At 41.2% G+C, this 20,708-nt stretch overlaps 1 long non-coding RNA gene across 1 annotated transcript in view; it reads right to left on the bottom strand.

Moving 5' to 3' along the window:
- Nucleotides 1-16,154, bottom strand: part of LOC124851236 — a 49,921-nt gene extending 33,767 nt beyond the window's left edge. Inside the window, exons 1-2 of the long non-coding RNA XR_007032326.1 lie at nt 16,126-16,154; nt 9,468-9,523 (exon numbers count right to left, since the gene is read on the bottom strand). This is a non-coding gene — a long non-coding RNA (uncharacterized LOC124851236). The remainder of the gene's footprint in view (nt 1-9,467; nt 9,524-16,125) is intronic.
- Nucleotides 16,155-20,708: the final 4,554 nt, after the last annotated feature.

Genomic DNA, 20,708 nt, shown 5'->3' with positions numbered 1-20,708 from the left:
AACCCCTTACCCTAACCATCCAAACTAATGCCAAACTAAATGACTAACCCTAACCTAGACCCAATTCTAACCCTAACCCTAAAACCAAGTATTAACCCCCAAACAGTCCATTAAAGGGGGGGTCTAAAACTGAGGACCGGCCACAAGGTCCTCACTTTCCCAAAATGTCCTCACTCCGTAGGTTGTAGACTCAAACTGGTCCTCACAAAGATAGCTGTACAAGAGCGCACACACACACACACACACACACACACACACACCATTCTATTTATTCCACCGACTCAATGTGGGTGCCTCAGGTCTACAAGGGTGGAAAAGCATTGAACCCATAAAACCAAGAGTGTAGATAGATAGACAAAATGTATACTTTCAGAATGTCTATAAAGTAAAGTTTCCCTCAGAACCTCTTATGTGAAACAAGTTAAAATGTTGTGCAGATTGCACCTAATCACAAAACAACTGCACTTACAAAAAATACTGTTATAGTATAAATACACACCCTAACATTTCTTACTTTTACATGCAACTTACAAGTTACATTTGCATAACAAATGATAAAATGATCAACTGGCCAAGCACAGCTTTTTCCACCTTGGCTCAAATGTTTTTGTATATTAAGCTTTATAGATGGGTTGTCCATCAAAAAATCCATATCCAGAAGTATTTATTTCACCATACTGTGCATGTCATGACATAAAAGTTATCATCATATTAGAGTTTGAGAAGGCATGGAGCGGTGAGGCCTATGAACATTAGGTCACATACACATTTAGACCATCAGCGATTTAATATCCAATATTATATTTTTAGTTTATGGCTTACAAGAGCTTAAGAACTCAAGGAAGTGATGGAGATGAGGACGAACAGTGCGTGACATAGAGCATGCTTTGGCAGCACGCTTACAGCCTGCTCCAGGAAGAGCAGGGAGTGAAGGCAGGGGATGTTAGCACCAGGAATTCCTTGAAAGTTGGTAAATTGGAGAACAAATCAGTGCTCGTGCAAAATGCATTCAGAGTATTTTAGAAACATTATTTTATCCGCTGACATCAACTAATATCAGAGCAGATATGGTCAAGTTTATGTAAATACTATAATCTCAACAGTAGAAAGTTGGAGAATGTAGGTTAATTTGTATTGCATGTTAGGTGTCTTTTTTATTCATCCATATAAAGTTCAATAGTTATTAATATTTATAATAATCGTTACAACAGGATATAGAAATATAATATCTTTTAAAAGTTGAGACAACGTCCATGTGCTACCTGGCATTGGTTCCCTTTACATTTTGGTTATACCATACATTTAAACCCCTCGATGACTAGGTTTAGATGTCATTTCAACTTTTTCTCAACTTCACAATGGTTGCTAGGATACTGAAAATTGCTGCAGCTGAAAAAACAGGAAGTCATTATGTAAAATCAGGCTGCTGCAATTAGTCATTTAACACACATAACAGATAGTGATTCATAATTCCAGAGAAAACCATCAACCCTCCACCCCAGGAAAGAAAATCTCTCCAACATGCACACATGTAAAGCAACCAAGCAAAAATTGTATCAAAATATGTAATTTCATATCTCAGTCCTATTTTATTAGTTTTATAGCTTCGTTAAAATGTTATCCTTTACTTCATAGTCTTCATTTTTGTGTGTTAGGCGTCTACAGTCTTGCTCCGCACAAAATGATATTGTACTTGTACAGTGACAATGAAAACCTTTGGAGTCTCTCGTTTTCGAGTAAAAACAGAGCTGTTTTGAAATTCTTTTGGTCACATTGCACCTGTTAACAAACCACTGGCACTGTTCTCTGAGGCCAACAGGAAAAGGTCTCCAAATAGCTTTCCCATGAGCCTCTGGTCTAAAATAAAATAAAGGGGCTGGCAGAAGCCGCCGACCGCACTGGTGTGACTCTGTCATGGGAACCACGCTAAACTGTCTGTGGAGATTTCTGCAGAATAAATGAAACATCATCCTCCAGTATCTCCACTTACATCACTAATATGAATAATAGTACATCCCTGTGTGTGTGTGTGTCAGGGCTTGCACACAGGTCCACCACATGCTCGTGCTTGCGGTGATGCCTTGTTGACTTAAACGCGATGAGTGAGAAGAGGAATAAGCAAATCGCATTAGAAGTGTGGGAGTGGAGAGCCAATAAGACCTGTAAACAAAACAGGGCACGCTCGCCATGTATTGCCAAAGTAATCACACGCACGCACGCAGCACACTTCAACAAAAACATTTACATTAAACATCACACAAAAGACCATTTATTAAAAGAAAACAATAATGCCTCACAACTTACAAAGCTGAAGCATCTCTGAAAACCCCAACAGGCTCTATCCACCAGAGAAAAGTGAGAATTCCACTGAAATGAATCAGGTTTTTTGGGGGCGCTGAAGCAGAATGGGCTTAACCGAAAGCACACCAGCCAGAGCCGTGCACCTTTCTCTGCTTCATTCTCAGACAGACTCTATTTTAGGGACCTCTGACGACTCCATCTTGGCCACATCTCCCTTTTTCCACTGTAGAAAAAAAAAAGTTATTCATAATCCTCCCAATAACTCAGCACTGTTTGTCCAGTGTGATAAAGCAAAGGGAGCGTTCACAATCTAAATTTGCATTCTTCAGAAGTGAATGGCTTTGCCGGAGTAATACATTTTGCTGCGCCTGCCTCCACCCACGGCAGGGAGGCTGTTTACATGGGGACAGCTCAGAGATCCAGAGAGGAGACAACGCCGCTAGCTTTCTCCCCGCAAGAGGGGCCTCCTTGGGTGGGCAGCGTTTCACCCGCCGATGCTCCAAGACCCTTTCCCCGAGAGGTTCAAAAAAGAAAAAAAATTCTCAAAGGACAGATTTTGTACCAAATAGTCCGTTTTTATGACACCGCTCTCCTCTCGCCTCCGTTATCTCGACGTTAGAGGCTGTCTGTGTAAATGGGAAAGTTGAAATATGAGCCGAGATTGTCCCCAAAATAGTAACAAAACAGAAACAGAAAGTCGGAGGGAATCCCCTTTAATCTCCTCACTGCGGTTTCAGGGAACATTAGAGTACAGGTCAACCCCAAGAGGTGAAAGGTCAGAAGTGGGGCATTAAACTGATTTGGGAGGTCACGGGACAGGGCCTCAGATCCTGTACTGCTCTCAGCTATCTTGGCTTTTAGTAATCAAAAACACAAGCTGGAGTGATTCCCAGAGTGTATTCCTAGATAATACAAGTGAGAAAGCTTTGGCACGCAGATAACGTGGAGAAACCTTCAAGAGGCTGCCTTTTACTGTGGGGCACAACTTGTTTTGGGTTGTAATGCTTGAGCCAACAAACTGTTTATTCGATGTCTAGTGTACTATGATGTTCTTAATCGGACATTTAGTTTCCACTAAAACTCGAGTCGGCTATAGATAAATGCAGCTGAGGCCTTTATATGCAGCTTTTAGCCATCTTTAGAGAAGAGTGGCCCGGTCTGTCCGGAGTGAGAACGTAATCTCAAATCAGCCACAGGGAGCAGCCCAGTAATGCAAGGAGTTATGGGTATAAAGAGGCTGTTGACATTTGATAGCCAGCAGTTAGTTACAGAACGGACTGAGGCTAAACCACAGTAACGCAGCTCATGCCACATTATTTATCCAAGTATTTTCAACTGCTAAATATAGAGTCTACAAACAAATATAAAAGCAAGGGTAAGACTATCAGATTTAATGTAAGAGAATACATTGATACCTATAATGCAGTTACCTAAAGTGTAACTTCACTTATTAATTTTAGCTGAAGTGTCTCCATTGTCTTAGACAGGCCCAAGGCCCCACCTCCCAGCACTGCAGGGCTCAGACACACGTATCCACCGTCACGCAAGGTAACTTAGCTGCGTTGTCTATGCTCTTTGTTGATTACAGCTCGGCGTTCAACACCATTATTCCCTCAAAACTCTTCTTAAAGCTCAGGGATCTTGGCCTGGAGACCTCCATCTGACTTCTTCTTCACATCTCCTCCCAGCTGATCCCTTTTAATTCAAGTGTTTCATCAAAGAACAGTCATATAATTTAGTTTACAGCTCTAAAAAAAAACATTTAAGTGTTCAGTATCTCTTTAAATGATCAAGATGGAGCACCACTCTTTTCAGTGTTAGTCAGAAAACTACACTAGAACAAGTAATGTTGATCATTTCTACATTTCTATTTGTATTGTCACGAACACCTCAGGTAAAAATAGTCCAATAATTCTGGCGGAGTTAGCTCATTGCATATAATTAACACAGGGGTTTGTGTTACATCTGTGATGGTGCACACTCACGACGGTCTCTCTCATGTGGAACATATTCTGTAAGAGAGAGAACTTGGCACTTGGAGGTGCACAACTACTGCATCCGGAACCATCGGGTCTGACTGTCTGCGTGGAAGGTGTCCACTTTATGGACAACAGTTAGCTGGCAGATGGCAAATAGCGCTGTACACAGCTATACAATGCAGCTAGGGAGCATAAAGTATAAAAAAAAGGATCATAATGAAACAAATTAGAATATGGCGGTCCGTCACAGTCTAGATGGGAAACACTGCTTTGACATGGTGAGATAGGGCATCAGACTTGGTGGAGGTATGTGCTCTCAGAGCTGCCCTCTAGTTTGACATTAAATGGTTGTGGTCACATGGTATGTGCCTTAACCATTACGCCACCGAGGCGACGGTAGCTTTGGCTCAGGTAGTCCATTAACCAGAAGGTCGGTGGTTCGATCCCCAACCTGCAATCCCCCAAACTGCCCCTGACAGCTGTGCTAGGAGTGGGTGAATGGTGTGTATGAACAGGTGAATGTACTGTGAAGTGCATTGAGGGGTCGATAAGACTGGAAAGGATGATATAAATACAGAGCATTTACCCAGCATAGGGTTAGTAAGTAAGTCTTGATGGTTTAAAGAGAAAATCGCCAATGAAACAAGGTTAATTGAAAACAAAAGCTATAAACACTCCATTTTAATTATTTCACCAACAGTATTTTTTATTGACATATTCAGATCAGTAAAAATGTAAAAAGCATTATTCAACCCTTTTTTTCTATTATAAGATATTTATTGATTAAATAGTCTCAGTCTAGGATTTCTTTCCAGATCCAGGATTTTTTTTTACTTTTTCATATTCAGATCATAATTTGATTTGGATGATAATATTTAACTCACCCTGAAGGAATGAGTAATGGTAACAAAATTTAGCTCAGCTTGGTTTCTTTGACATTAACAGTTAGATTGCATGCTGAGAGGAATTCAGAGCTGCTTGAGGATCACCTGCCAGTCCAGCGTCTTATCTCTTCGCTCAGCTTCGCCCTGACTAAGCTGAACTTCTGCATGACTTTTTCTTTCAACAGGGAATTTACAGGCATCAAACTGAAACACTTTGTTCTACACTCAGCAACCCCCGTCTCTGTTTTCTCCCACAGCCTGGAGGCAGAACAAGAAGCGGGGCTTTACCCCACCACCTGCACTTCATTACCCTGCTCCTCCATGACTAGGTACATCTTGTATCTTGTCTTCCTGGTTTTACATAATTCATGGGTCGTAAAGTCAGGCTTCAACATGAATCAGGATTGTTCTGTTTTACTTATATTCACATAATGTCACAACATTCTTCCATCTGAGCATTTGTGGAGCCAATTCATTTTTTTTGATTTATTGACTTTTGAATAAGCCCAAAGTACTTAAATACCTACATACATTTTATATCCCCTTTGGGGGAATCAACTACTTTTATTTATAGCTTGTATATTAAACCCCACCAATGAAAAATCTCTGATAGTTCATTAAAGCACAAAAAGGTTGTTTCTATCAAGCCCACAGCAATGTTAAAGCTGTGCACACGTTCCCATGATTAGGCTTAAAACAGGGATAGTTTTCTTCTTAGGAATTGTTGGATGAGATATATCAGAGGAATGTTCCTGAAATCTGGACATATTTCATCTGTAGCCTCCTTTAATACAGAAATCTCGCTATATGCTGTTACGACGACCTCTTGATATGCAGCTATTGTTTGGAGTCTTGCCTTTTGTCTCTGTGTGCCGAGAAAGAGTGAAAATGCTATTTCACCACAGTTTCAATGTCTATCTGTCACATGTGTCACAAACATAAATATTTGCAACACTTCCTGCACCTGTTTCAAAGTGGTGTTAGTGTTTCTGTTGACCAAATCCATTTATTTGTTTTAACAAGGTTTTTATTGGGAAATATTAGTAGGACAGGAAGATGCACTTTCATACCGTAGTGTCCTACTTTTATTTTAGTAAAGTAGTCATACCTGAAACCTCACGTTGCAGCTCAGCTGCAGGCAGCAGACACGCTCCCTGTGCGAACAGGCGCACAAGATACAACTGATCCACTAGGCAGGCATCATGCACTGCACATGCACCCAGTGGGTCCTGCCATTCCACCGGTCCCTTTAACCTATTTAGACCTGATGCAGCATATGCATGTACAGTATATACCTTTAAGACCGAGTGCAATGTTTGTGTGCTTCTCTCTTTGCAGCCAGATGAAGGCACTGTCACAAATGAGACGTGAATATTGTGGGTCAAAGTTCACTGAAGTTGAACTCCACATGACACCATACTGCAAATTGCTGTGCAACAGGAAGCAAATGTTTCATTTACCCCTCGCTCGGAATGAAAGTGAATGGGAGGGGAAGGTTCAGCCCTGAAACATTCATGTACAAGTATAAGCGGGCCCTCAGATATGTTTGCGCTTTATTTGATGTCATCGTTTTCATGATGTGTGACTGATGAAAAACATCACGATTAGCTGAAATACTCACAGGACGGCAACAAAATGCTTTATGGGAAATGTAGTTGTTATTGCTTTTCAGTGCCCTTAGACTGCATGAACTTGAGGGGAAAATACAAGGCTTTACAGTGAACGCCAAGTGTTTAAGCTCTCATATGTTTTTCACTGCATGTCTCTTTCTGCTTCAGAGGCTGAAAAATGTGAGTTTTTGTAAATGCCCCCCCCCATAATATTAAGTACCTTTTATACAGAACGACAAGGCAGAATACAGGCGCAACATTCCTGCCTCGAGCAGGGTGTGCAAATAGAGGCTTGTCAGTGAAAGAAGTAGCTGAAGCTTCTATATATGGAGCAATATAAAGACATTTTAACCAGACAATAAATTGGTGAAGATTTCAAAGCACTCTTAAATCCCACCAGCTACCTCTCAGTCTTTTCTCTGATCCCATCAACCCATTCCATGCTGACATAAAATGCTACGCGCACGGGCATCCCTGACAGCGAGTCCTCCCCCTCCATCATGGGTCAAGCAATTCATCCCGAGCAGAGGAATTAAAGAAAAGCAGAGATATCTTCAGATGTAAATCCCCTTCTAAGATCTGCGACGCCGTGATCTCATGATGTGCGCTGGATGTTTTCAGAACGTGTTATTCAAAGGAATCTCATACGGTGTAGCTGTATGGCTTTGGTGCATCGCTCTGGGAACGGTAGCGTGACCTCTATTTGACCCCTGTCTTACCCAGAGGAAGTAATCTGCTGTCAAGGGAAAGAGTGATGACTGATATAAGGTCATGAAACAACGGCGGCAGGAGGATCCGACGCGGCACCGTCCTGACAAAAGCAAGGTGCCATTAGATTAGGTTGGGTGGTCATGTATGTATTAGTGCTGGTATGTGTGTGTATTCTGAGAAAGGTTCTCTTAAATAACTGCTTAACAGTGAGGTATCTTTCCAGGAAAATGAAGAAAGAAAAAAAAAAAAACTGACATAAAATACATGAACACAAACCAGAGGGATGTTTGAGTGACACTAGTTAGATGTTGCAGCTCTCCTGACACACAAGGCTGTTTGGAAATATGAACCTCATGCTGCTTAGGTGTGACGGTACAAAGGCCCCATGAGGTTGCCGTTGACAGGCTGCAGTAAACGTCACAGCCGTGAACTCTCTATCACACTGACAAAAGGCACACCAGCGAGCAGGTAACGCACACAGAAGCTCTGCAAAGCTGCTACTGAGAGTCAAACTAAACACAACAGCTCGTGCAGATTGAGACAGTGCACAGCGTGGTATTTTGGGAGGGAACGTTTATGGGGTGGAAAAATGTACATAGTCACTTTTCATGAGGGCCAGTGATGGTTAAATCCCTGAAAACTCGCCATGTTCATTCTGAGACATTGGAAGTGTCAGAGCTTTATTCTATATAAGTCCTCCTGGATTTCACATGGGACCAAATGTAAACGAACCAATAGCTCCAGTGTGGAACTCACTATGGGAAAACAAAAAATCTGGGGGTAATAAAGTTGTTTCCATTTTTGAGTTCTGGTCTTACGGGAAGGTTTAGTGTATAATAACAGCATTATAGAACAATGAGCATTAAAGGCTTAAGGCGGAGTGGCCGAGAGCTGACAAGTGTTTTTATTGATCACGATGGGTAAAAAACACAATTTCACCTTCATCTAGCCACGAAAAGTTAAACTACATCTGGCAACTCAGTTTTTACTGTGACTTTAAAGTCTGGAAAACATCTGGTTGAAAATCGATTCCGACCCATGTGGTACGTACTGGAGGATTCAGCGAACGTTAGGTCAATGACGTAATCTTCCAAACACGTATTACAACTAGGTGTTATGCATATAAATTCAAACATGATTCTGCACTTCTTGGCACATTTATTCAGGCATTCATTCTGGTGGTAAATGAAAACAATTGGCAGTGTTTCCACAAATAGTTTTACTTTTACGATTACGTGATCTGTCTCAGACAAACGAATTCTTTACCCTTTGAGTAAAAGTCGGTTTTGCCAGGATAAGCACTTCTCAAAGTTAAAGAATGTCTGTTTTTCGCCTAATTTGTGATCTCGGCACTCTCGTGATTACAGAGACGGCCACAAGGAATGCAAGGAATACAGAAGTAATCAATGAGGCAACTCTCCACCTACAACTTTGAATTAAAAACACGCTGAAAAATTGGGGTGTGCATGTTATTCTACAGGTATAGATGAGATGATCAAATATTATCCAGGAAGTCCAGTTTGAGTAATACATGTATTCATTTTTAACAACACATCAAATCAATGTTTTTACAGATGGTGTCTGTCTTTAAAGCTTATTCTTATCACACAGATGTTTGTTCATGTTTGCATGTTTCCAGTAAGTTTGGTTTTAATCAGTTGTATGATGCTATAAAAATGGGGTGAAACGTTATGAATGACAGTTGAGACTGACTCATGATCTGTAGATCGGTGTGTCAGCCACCATCGCTACTGTGCAAGATGTACAAGATGGCCTTTCTGGATAGTGGCAGGAAGTGGAGACGCACCGTCAATCGTTACATACAGTTAACGGTCTGAACACTGACTTACAAGTCACCCCACCTTAGATTTAACTGATGATGTATAATGTAATTTAGTGAAATGTATAGTTTCACCCACAACCATAAAAATGCACTAAACCAACTGTGGTGCAGCTCCGGCCGCGTGTGTAAGAAGTCCTACCTGCTCACCGGCTGTCAGAGCATTCCTGTTTGGAGCCACAGCCCAGTGTCCTCCACCTGTTAGAAAGAGACATACAGTAATGATAAACATGATGACCGTATGCACTCAGTTTAATTCAGTTATAGGTTTCAGTACTGAGCAGGGGCAAATCCAGGGGTGGGAACAGGGGGGGCTCTGGTCCTAACTGAAGTCTTTTTCCCCCTAAATACTTGTCACTTACTAACAATACGAACACTAAATATGACAGTCTGTTAAGAAGTTTTATTTATAAGTTTTGTTGAAGTACACAATGTGCTTGAACAAGGCCCAATTTTAAAAATATGTTCAATAATGTGTTGTTTTGCTCAAAGCTATTGAGCTAATGGTAAACAAGGAATGAATTAAATATGCACCATACTGAGTCAGGAATTGTGTATGGATGTTGGACATATAATTGGCCCCTCTGTGTAAATTGTGGCCCCTTCATGGCCCCTGACTTAGAAATAACCCTAGATCTACCACTGCCACTCAGTGCTAGTGGGGCTGTTGAACAGGACTGTAAAATACTTTTTATATTACGTTGAGAGGTGGTGGAGCAGGATGTGAAAACAGCCTCCATCCGTTTAATTCCCCCCTTTGATTGACAGCACATCAAAGTGAATAACCCATTGAAAGCTCCAATTGTTCCTGTGGATCTTGGAAGCTTTCTTTTCTTTTTCTTCCTCTGGTGGGGCAACAATCTGCCAAGATGCGTGTAATCAAGCAGCCAATAAATAAACCAGAATAGCACGACAAGAATGTTCACACAGTTAACGTGGATCCCACAGAGCGCCAACAGCTCCGTCAACCCCAGTGGGATCCGGGAGAGGCGGCAACGGGGAAATGGCCACATTCCAGTTAATCGAAGAAGACTTGATTTCTTGCGTCTCGGAGCTGAAAGCCTATTACGCAACCACGTGGATCCAACGTTTGAAGCTGGCGCAGAGTGATGTCAGTCAATTAAAGAGAGGAAACAATGGAGGGCACTGCAAGCTAGAGTCAGGCCTGCTTGCATAGGTGGGAACTTAATTGTTTGAGGGTTTTGCAAGCCATCTGATTTTACTATCTTGCACAAGCAAACATCAAAAACACATCAAGACCAAAGACACCCGCACTCTCAACATGCATGTTTTTATGTTCCTTGGAAGACTGCAGCGGATATAAATCTGTCAATACGCCCAGAGACTGAGATGAATTAAGATGTAGAGTGCATCCTGGTTTCATATCAGAGCAGCCTAACTGAATGGGACCGCAAAAAACCTATATTTCCTGATGTATAGTAAGTATTTTATTAAGTTGCTGAGTCACTGAGGAAACAACTCTGGATTGCATGGTTTAATAGATCATGTAAACATAATTCTTTCCCATGTGATAAGAGGACTTGGACTACGAAACCGTTCCAGGGAAATGACGCGGACATAAAGTCATGCTGGTGCTCTCAGCTACTTTAATGACGGCATCTGTCGCTAGAAGGAGCCAACAACAACAGCAATAACCTCAAATTTTATTATATTTTTATACATTACTATGTACTTTTATTGTACTGAAAGCATCTTTGCTAGCCTTCAGGGCAAGGAGGAGTGTTCTCCTGCTTTGTCAATACTTACAAGAAAGGACAGATTTGTGTCTTTTTTGGCATCGTATACATCCCGTTCTCCCTGAGTGATGGATTTAGTGTATAATCTGTTCCAGGATACAGACAACAAGGCCATAACCCAGTGGAAGAATTTGCAGCCGTGTCCATGTCCATTCATCCAGACCAGTGCCCATTCTCGACAGTTTTACTTTGGTCTTTTTCAGCCCTGTTTTGATCCATGTACGCACGCTGCTGAAGGCGGAGTGAGAGGATTCCAACCAGGAGAACCCAAGACCTCATCCCACTTAGATTGTTAGTACAGGGACACTGTGTACCCAAACATTACAAATCTCGCATTACAACACAACAATCTTATTCTGGTACTTTGGCCCAGGCCACCCTTGGCAGGGAATTTCTCATTTACGTATGTGATGTGTTTAAGACCTTAGTGATTGTGATGCACACTTTCTGACGATTTCATAGAAATAAATCATTTACTTTCTTGAACATAGTGTATGAATAGTCAAGACATAGCTGTGTGTAGAGTGTATCCTGGTTTCATATCAGAGCGTTTGTGGGGCAAAAATAGAACCTGAGGTTTAAATCCTGCCTCCTTTATTTCCTCCGTACACCCGCCAAACGTGAAGTGGGCATGATTGTCACTTTAGTATTGTGGTCGAGCCGTCTCACACAAGTGCATTGACAGAAAACATGAATGCAAAAGCCAAAACACAATCTGCAAAAGCTACACAAGGCAAACATGACAACAGAAGTGAAATGACAACAGATGTAGACAATAACAAGCAGAGGTACTGGTCACTGCAGCAAGTTTTGAAATGTGGATATATGTCTTAAAAGGTTTTTAAATCATTGTTTGCAATAAATTGAATTTAAAAAACAAACACCTGATCAAGCCAACCGCTGTTTAAATGTGATGTTTGTCTACTTTAGGTGTCAGAGTGCAGGTACTTGGAGCATCCACAAAGGAAGTACGCTCCTTCCCATATGAAGGATGCAGCAAGAGATTGTTCCAGTCAGACACATCAGCAGAAATCTCTCCTGAGTGTTCAGGTGAGGAGTGGCGCCTGGTTAGAGCAGGCCGAGCAGGACATCATGTATAAATTCCACTGTGCAGAATCTTTTACAGCACAATCGTCACCGAAAGCTCTCAAACCTTATTGGTTTTGTCCAGTTGACATCTTCTTCGCTGTCTTCTCTGTGTATGGCTCCTCTTTTTGATCCTGACATATTTGTATTCTTTTTGTGTTGTTTTTTCAGTTTCGCATCCGTCTCTTGCTGGAAAAATCATCAATGCGCGCACTCGCTTGCCAATCCATCAGAGGATCGCCTGCTGTATTCCCACATGAGGTCACTTTGACATTATCGGACAGTTTTTACGGGTGGGCTGGCAGGAGAAACTCCAGAGAATATCTGTCCTACATTTGCATTCTCACATACAGCCCCTCCCCATAATTTCATGAAATTACCTGGAGTTCAGTTTATGTCTGAAAGCTGCTTTAATGTAGATGTAAATTTTGTTTATACTTTTAAAATGAAACCTTCATACGTACCTTAAACCTGAGGTCCTCTTAAGAGTTTGGGCTTTAGTGCTTTACAGCTTGAGTTTAGTCAAGGGACAGAAATATTTAACAACAATAGAATCAAAAAGCTTAACAAAACCTGCATTCCTGCTTCTACAGTGACACAGGTAGGTCTACATATGAGGAAGAGGCAGAACTTCTGGACGAGGGCGGATGAAGAGCATAGATAATCTGGCCGACGGGAGAAGAGAAGTGGCTGCATGCATGAAGTGGTTAGAGAAAGATGTACAGGAAGGAGAAGACTCAGGTGAATGGCAAAGGTAGGAAAGTCAGAGGGCACCTGGCCGACTGGTCGGAAAAGACTAGGTCTGGAAAGTTTCTTTTAAACGTAGAGTCTTGACCAAGGTGGTGAAGTTGAAGGGAAAGAAAGGGCGATAGTGCAGGTGTCACCACGACATTGATGAATCGTATACTGTACTGTACAAAGATTATGTGATCTTGCTGAAAATATGCTGGTCCAAGTAATGTGCTACTGAAAGAGAAAATGTAAAAGTACAGCAACTAAGGAAAAGTTATTCAGTTTCAGAACTTTTTTAAATCCCAGAGGGGCAATTCGTCACACCGTCTGACCCGCTCATGTCAATAAGTAAGAATAAATAAATTAGTAGCCACAATCTGACATCAACATACCAGTTACCAGGACACACATTTTATGACATCAACTTTAAGCATTTAGTAGCCTGATAGCAGAAGGAATGAAGGAATTCGAAAAATTATTTATTTTACGAGGTGGCCTGAGGGCACGACATAAAATTCCCTCGAGAGTACACAATTATGATGTTTAATGATTCCTTCTACTTTGTGGACCACCAGAGTCTTTTTTGCTGGACTCCAATGATCTTGGAGCAAACCAAATATGATATAATGGGTTTTTGTCCTTCACAGAAAACTCATTTAACCAACACCAGAACTAAAATGTTAAAATACACGAAAAATGTTCAATGACATAAGACAAATGTTATTTTTAGAAGAGTTTTAAGCCATAATAGTTGCTCATATCATAGCTGGAATTAAAATATATACAAGATGGCCTCTCTGCAACAACTACACCCCCCCCTGCCATTCTCTCCAATGACACATTGAGGAAACACATCACTTCCTCATCACGGTTCACAGCCGGTGTCACCGAAGTGCCGCTCAATTACCAGTCTTAGTGGCCGGGGGAAGCCACCAACCGTAAAGGCGGCCACAAAAGAACCAGGTAGCATTCAACAGGAAACATCACCTCGGCCAATTACCCATGAGCTCATATGTTGCCAAAACAGCCATTAATCCGAGCGGTGAGCACACAGAGGGTTAGTGTAGCTTCCAAGGCCTCTGCCAAAGGTGAGAGCGCTCACATGGCGAAACACAAAGGAGGACGTAGGTGATACGGCAAACAAAAGAATTGATCATTTATTATGGTTTTCTGGAACACCGGCTCAGCCTCTTAGAGCATGCGGTGAAACAGTGCAGTCTTCATTCTTTCTCTACATTTACTACCAAGCCTGCGTCTGAAAATGATAAAAATTCACTGTATTTACTTTAAACAGACTTTTCCAGAACATTCCATCGCCGTCTGTCCCGTGCGCTGTTGTCATGTTGAGACCCCAATAATACAAACCAGTTACAAGAAGGAGGCCTGACATCTTGCAAACTTTCTAAAGGTATGTGTAGGATGACAAACGATGAAGGCTTACACGTGAAAAAAAAAAAAGATTACAAGTGAAACCAGACTCATTCCACACTTCAGTGCGTACAGCGCTGGAAAAATGGCAGGAACACCACTTATGTCACAGATCTAGGGAGCCACGTGTCCCGTCATCACCAGAGCCTGGAATAACATGTCATCTAGACATCACACCAATCTCTAATGTTCACTGTCCATAGGTGATGGCTGAAAACGTTTGAGTTTGAGACATACAGTAACTGCATAGTCTGCTGTTTAAAGAATTCCCTGCAGTGTCTGAGGAACAGGTCAGGACAAAAAGGTTCAGGTCCATAATGCATGTAGTACTGGCATCAAACTATAGAGCCTAGAGATGACAAAAGTGTAGAGACATGCAGGTATACAAGTCTAAAATTGTCTGAATTGTAAAGATAAATAAAAGAAAGACTTAAAAAACGATTATTATGTATGGAGTATGGAGTATGGAGGACCAAAACTGCCAAAATTGAAAGTAAATAAAGATGTCAATAATATATAAATTAGTATATACCGAAAAAAAATACTTAAATAAAACATAAAAATCGAAATCCCAGTCTGCCCCATTTGCATGCTGAAGTGTCCTTTGGCAAGATGCTGAACCCCCGAATTGCCTTTCATAGAACAAAAAATAAAAAATAAAGTGCTGCTAATAGATGCACTGTGATGCATGTGTGTGTGAATGGGTGAAAACTGTAAAGTAAAGTGCTTTGAGTGGTCATCAAGACTAAAAAAACATTTACCATTTAGCTGTACTCTACCTGGTGAATACTATGAATATAGATATTATATATTTTTTTATTTTTTAATGCTTCTGTTTTGGTAGCGAGTACAAAACACATGCATACGCCTTTCAGAGAGACTGAAAACTACGCCGCACGCATTTTGACTTGACATAGCAGGAAAGGCGCAGGTGTAACTCATAACATTTACAATGGCTTGGTTCCATTTGCGTGTCCCAGGGAGACATGTCAGTGAAACAGCATGTGCACACTCCGAGCCTTGGAACTGATATACCTGAGTGGAACGCTGCAATCATTCATTGTTATAAACTGCACCTGGACGTTTCCTGCTGAGACGTGTTAACGTGTCTGAGTGAGAAGGACCTCAGCAGGCGATGGTGGATGTAAGGTGGTCTGGGCCTCTGCGCCGCAACAATGTGTCGGTCATCCGTGCCAATCTCGAAAAGTAGGTGTGTTCATCTGTAAGAACTTCTGTGATGAGAACGTGTGGTTTACAGTCATACATAAATAATTTGAGTCTGAAATATCCCTGCAACTATTTGGTGTATTCCCATGGAATTTTCTGCAGACGCTCATGTTCTGACAGTTCCCTGGATTTTTCATCAAGTGCAATCACAGAGTCTAAATTTCAGTTGTTTTTTTTTATCTGTGACCAAACAGCAGGACCAAGGGTATTCCCGGTATCGGTTACTTTTGCTGATCAAAAAATGCTAAAACCCGAGACTGAGATTGTTAACATGGTAGATATTTTCTGCTTCTCAGCATATTTCCATTGACACGTGAGCATGTTGACAGCAGCATTAACCTAATAGACTGGCAGTGGATGTAGATGCTAATGCCGTGTTCACATTAATGCAGATATTTTGAAAAAGTACATTTGTCCTCTGCAAACAGCCTTTTAAATTAAGTCACTAAAACAAAGATTTTAATATCTCTTTACATCTTTTTTTACAACACTCCACTGTGTTCTAAGTGAGGTGTGTACAATGTTTTGTCATTGTCAGTTGTAATAATTCATTTTTCTTTGCCTTTTTACCGTGTCTGCTGTGTCAGTCCTCCTTCCTGGTCTGATCAAAAGGGGTGGTGGAGGGTGGAGCCTGATTAAATACAGAGGGCCACTAAATGGACCAGACCAAAAGCTGCATTCGAATGGGGGGGATGATGCTGTTTTTTAGTGTGGTTTTTAAGTTATTCCACATTTTTTTGACACTAGAATGGTTTGATCAGCCAGGATATAAAATTCTCCATGTTTTTGAGTAGAGTTTTGTTTGTGGCGTCACCTGATGAGGCTGCTGTTGAATCCAGGCAACACAGCATGTCTTAAAGGAGCAGTCCCCAATTTCAACTGTTCCACCCATTAATAATACATTTTTTATTTGTGAAGCACTTTTCAAAACAAGTAACAAAGTGTTTTACAACAAACAATACAAAACCCATAAATAATATTAATAATAAAAATAACACTGATAGCCAGGGTATGATAAAAGCTTTTTTATAAAGATGTGTCGCAAGAACCCTAAAATAAACAGGCAGCCAGTGTAAGGATGCTTAAACGGGAGTTTGCAGTAGTAAATGCGAGAGAAAATAAGGCCGTGGAATTTTTTTTTAAGTCTGTATGTGAGATTAAAGATTTAACCTTGGTTTTATTTCTTTAATGATAAAACATGAGTACACAACCTTCTTAATGTGGGGTACTGAGCACAGGTTTCTGGCTGATAACTTGGTTAATGGTGCTAGTTCACAGGCATTGTGGGTTTTCCTGTCTTCTCCCAACCCAACCCAAGCCTGATGCAGTCAATGGAAACAGGAGCACTGACTTTGACAGGGTGAACACTGACTTTGTTTGTTTCTCAACCAGTTGTTCCATTGCACGTCAAGCTGAATTATTAGACTGTGTGGCCACTCTGTGGCAAACTTGGAGCAGATATGCTCACTCGCAAGTAGGCCTTTCTGCTCTGGCCTCACATTTTGAGACAAAATAAAGCCATGAAAATGAATCAGATTAATTTTGTGAAATCATTTATTTCCATTGTTTTCAATCGCTGCAGAGGTAGCTTCTTTGTATAAATAAAAATTATGCAGCACTCCCAGATCTACAAGTGCTCACAGCCATTATGATTCAATACTTGAGGACCTGTTTGGGTGTGTTCGCTGCATCAGGTCCTCTGGTGCCAGCAATTAATTATCTGGACAACCAGCCAAACCAATGCAATTCAGATGTTCTAAACTGTGCAGGGCTACGAACGTAAAAAATCCTCTTAATATGTCCAAGTCTTACCTTTCATTAAACAGAGTTCAATAGCTTGTTTACACCAGGCCGGCGTGTCCACCCAACAAACAACACCACAGGACTGTAGGTTTGCCAGAGAGCCAGATAAATGTTTGTTTACTCTGAGCAAGTCATTGGTGGGGAATGCAAGCTGTTTGGGGCTGAACGCTGCCGATACTGTGTGTGTGTTCATGGCCACACACATATACAAACACTGTTTGATTGGCTGCATGTAAAGTGTATACATTGTTACTTAGGGCCAAACAGTATTTACAGCAAACACGTGTAAGCACTTGAGGGGCCACTGTGTGTAAACTCAGTATGCAAACCAATTTAGCATAATAAATATGAAATGGTGACATGTTTATGCAAATGTAATTAGCAAACTAATGGGCTTTCACGTCAACAGATATTGATTGAAAACATCTGCTTGTTGTGTGAGATCATCACATTCCTCAGGAAAGGTTGCATTACAACACCCGAAGTCTAATCAGGCCCAGTAAGCCGTGTTCTGCCAAGTCAGAAACAAAATAACACACGTTATAGAAAATAATAGCTCGTCACTCTATCACTTATTTTCATAGAAACTCTGTGATCAGCGAGATCAGTGTCCAAACTCACCAGTCACTTAAACGTCATTCTATAAACACTGCGTCGCACTGTAAACATAATGTATATTGCAGCATATGTGATCAATTTAACTGTGGCCAGATGCCTGGGCACATTCCTATAATAGCAAATTTTAAACCCGAAAATGTATAAGTCTATTTGAGTGGGAAGCGAATTGATCTGCGCTTATGTTAAGAGAAAAATCAAAGTCGTCGCTTTTTAATCGTTCTGCCAAATATGCTTTTAAAGCTCTGTCAAAGCAGCCTCACTGTCTGTTTAATACAAAGCTGCTGCAAGGGACATATTTCAAGGAAGCAAATATTTCTATGATGGATTTTGCTTTGTATCAAACAGATTTACATTTCACAACTTAAACCAAGGGTTGGTGAGTTGTCTCTGACACGCTTCAACGCTTTTTTATCTTATTTGTTGAAATCTTCTACACGTTCCGATAGTCATCAATGAATGAAGTCGTCTGACTCAAGGCGTTGGACATGGGGAGCCTATAGTCACTGTGGTTGTTGGTTCAATTCAAGAAGTGCTGGAAGTTGTTGGAAAGGGATCACTTGCAATGGCTTATGGGATGATTAGTTTCTTGACTGTTAGAATAATTATGTACACAGCCTTCTATCTTTGCCTTTTTGTTGTCTGTTTTATCCGATAGTCAGGATTCATCTTGTTGATGGACATCCTGGTGCCAGACTTAAAACTCTTTTTATAAGGATTTTCTGACACCTGAATGGAGAAAGTGAATGGGGAATTTACTTCCGGAACCAGAGCCGTTGTAAAAGTGGGCGGGTCACTGTTACGCTTTAATTGCTTACATGACGGAGGCGGGGTTAAGGACGTATACTACAATCAGTTGCCATGGGGAGATTGGAATGCTTAGGCATTTGGGGAGTGATCACTAAGGCAACATGCTTCTGTCAACGAAAATGAAGTGTCAATAATGCAGTCTGACACAATGTAAATCCGAACAGTTGAAACTCCAAGTGCAAATCGTTTTCCTCTTCACATCACAGGGTTTCATTTTGTAGTAAATATTCCAACAAAAAAACATTTTCATGTCCCAGCTATCCAGCTGCACTGGCACCATTTCAGAGACTCAAGTTTTCGTTTTATGGCCGGTGATGATCAGTGGCTGGAACCTGACAACAAAAATACTGTCAGATTTATTCACAAACTTACAAAGTCTTTTCGGAATAATCTGTCTCTGGTTAACCTGACTGATGAGAGAGTGAATGGACCTGACAATATTGATCTTCTCATGTAATCTCTGCAGGCCGACCCGATTTCCCAAACTAAACAGGCTCCCGTCATCTACTGTGCATATATGTAAAGCAACATTATTCCATATCTGAGCCTTTGAAGTCAAAGCAAATACTTGGCACAGGTATGAATGTGAAGGTCGGGGAAAAACGCTGCGCACTGAGCGAAAGGTTAAGAGACTAGAAAGCATCTCGGCCGGAGCGCGGATTACGTCTCATGAAGTCAATCCCTTTAAGCCATGTCACAAACCCAGCAAAGTATTAGACAGATTCCGCTGCAAGAATTCATCATGACATCTTAAAACCATTTTGCGCAAAGCAGCAGAATAATATCATTACCGTTTGCGGAGGTGTTGCTTCAAATGCCAGATCTGTCTGTAACTTTATCTCCGGGGCTTTTTGATGCTCCATTCCAAATATTTCTTTCCTCAATTCAGAACATCACATCTGACCCCCTGAATTGGAGGTCAGTGCCCATAATAGGCCCCAGAAGACCACTGCTCGTCCTTGGAATAATTTGGATGTGAGAAGCTTTAATTGCATACTTTTACACAGCAGCAGTGATTAAAAACTCAATTCTGTAAATAGTTAAAAGAACATAAAGATCGTTAAACCTCATTGAGACATACCTGTGTGGTTGCAGGAGCCTCAGAACAGACGCTGAAGTGCAGGTTATCTCTAGTTTGATGACATTACTCTCCCTCACTTTCCTGCTGATGATTTCCTGAACATCCGTACTGGACTGCAGTTGTCTTGTTTCCTTTGCTTCAGTATATCACCCTGCTCGTGATCATGGGAGTCATTCCCCCCTGATGTTTTTACTTGACTGGGCAGGTGGCATTCTCTCCCTAACATACACTCCACGTGTAGGTTTATGCTGAACATGACATGTAAAGCAGAAGACATGATAGTAATAAGCCGTCATCTATTCCAACAACCTCAGGGCTATTATACAGATGAATTTGAGTACAGATATTACACAGCACAATAATGCTACTGTGTGCCTCCGTCCTGCCAGCATCCTGGAAGCACTCCCTGCTTTCAATGGGACAATGCAGATCACTTCACTTTGAATTTACGATACGTCAGGACGGTGGAAGGGAGATGTAGCTCCTGGCACATGCGTCTGCTCTTGCAGTCGGAAATTTACATGCGAGATATGAACAAACCTGACAGCAGCACTCACAATACCATGTAGAGTAACAAAAGCACAAGTGCAGGATCACAACAGATGTTTTACATCTGGACTGACTTCTGCAAAATCTAAACGCAATACTTATTATTTCAATTACTCGTGTCTTACAATGTAATTAGACTTTGTAGGAAAACCCATAAGCTGCATTTCAGCAGCCCAAATGATGTGGGATACACGTGCCAGTTCAGTTTACTGGAACTCTAATTGGATACATGTGGAATGATGTGTCCAAGTGCTAATTCCCGAGAAAGCTAGCAACATGCAGCCAGTCTGTGTGG

The sequence above is a fragment of the Hippoglossus stenolepis genome, chromosome 21 (assembly GCF_022539355.2).
Source record: "Hippoglossus stenolepis isolate QCI-W04-F060 chromosome 21, HSTE1.2, whole genome shotgun sequence".
In the NCBI taxonomy this organism is placed as follows: domain Eukaryota; kingdom Metazoa; phylum Chordata; class Actinopteri; order Pleuronectiformes; family Pleuronectidae; genus Hippoglossus; species Hippoglossus stenolepis.
Note: the sequence above shows the minus strand (reverse complement) of the source record. Positions and strands in the feature narration are given on the sequence as shown.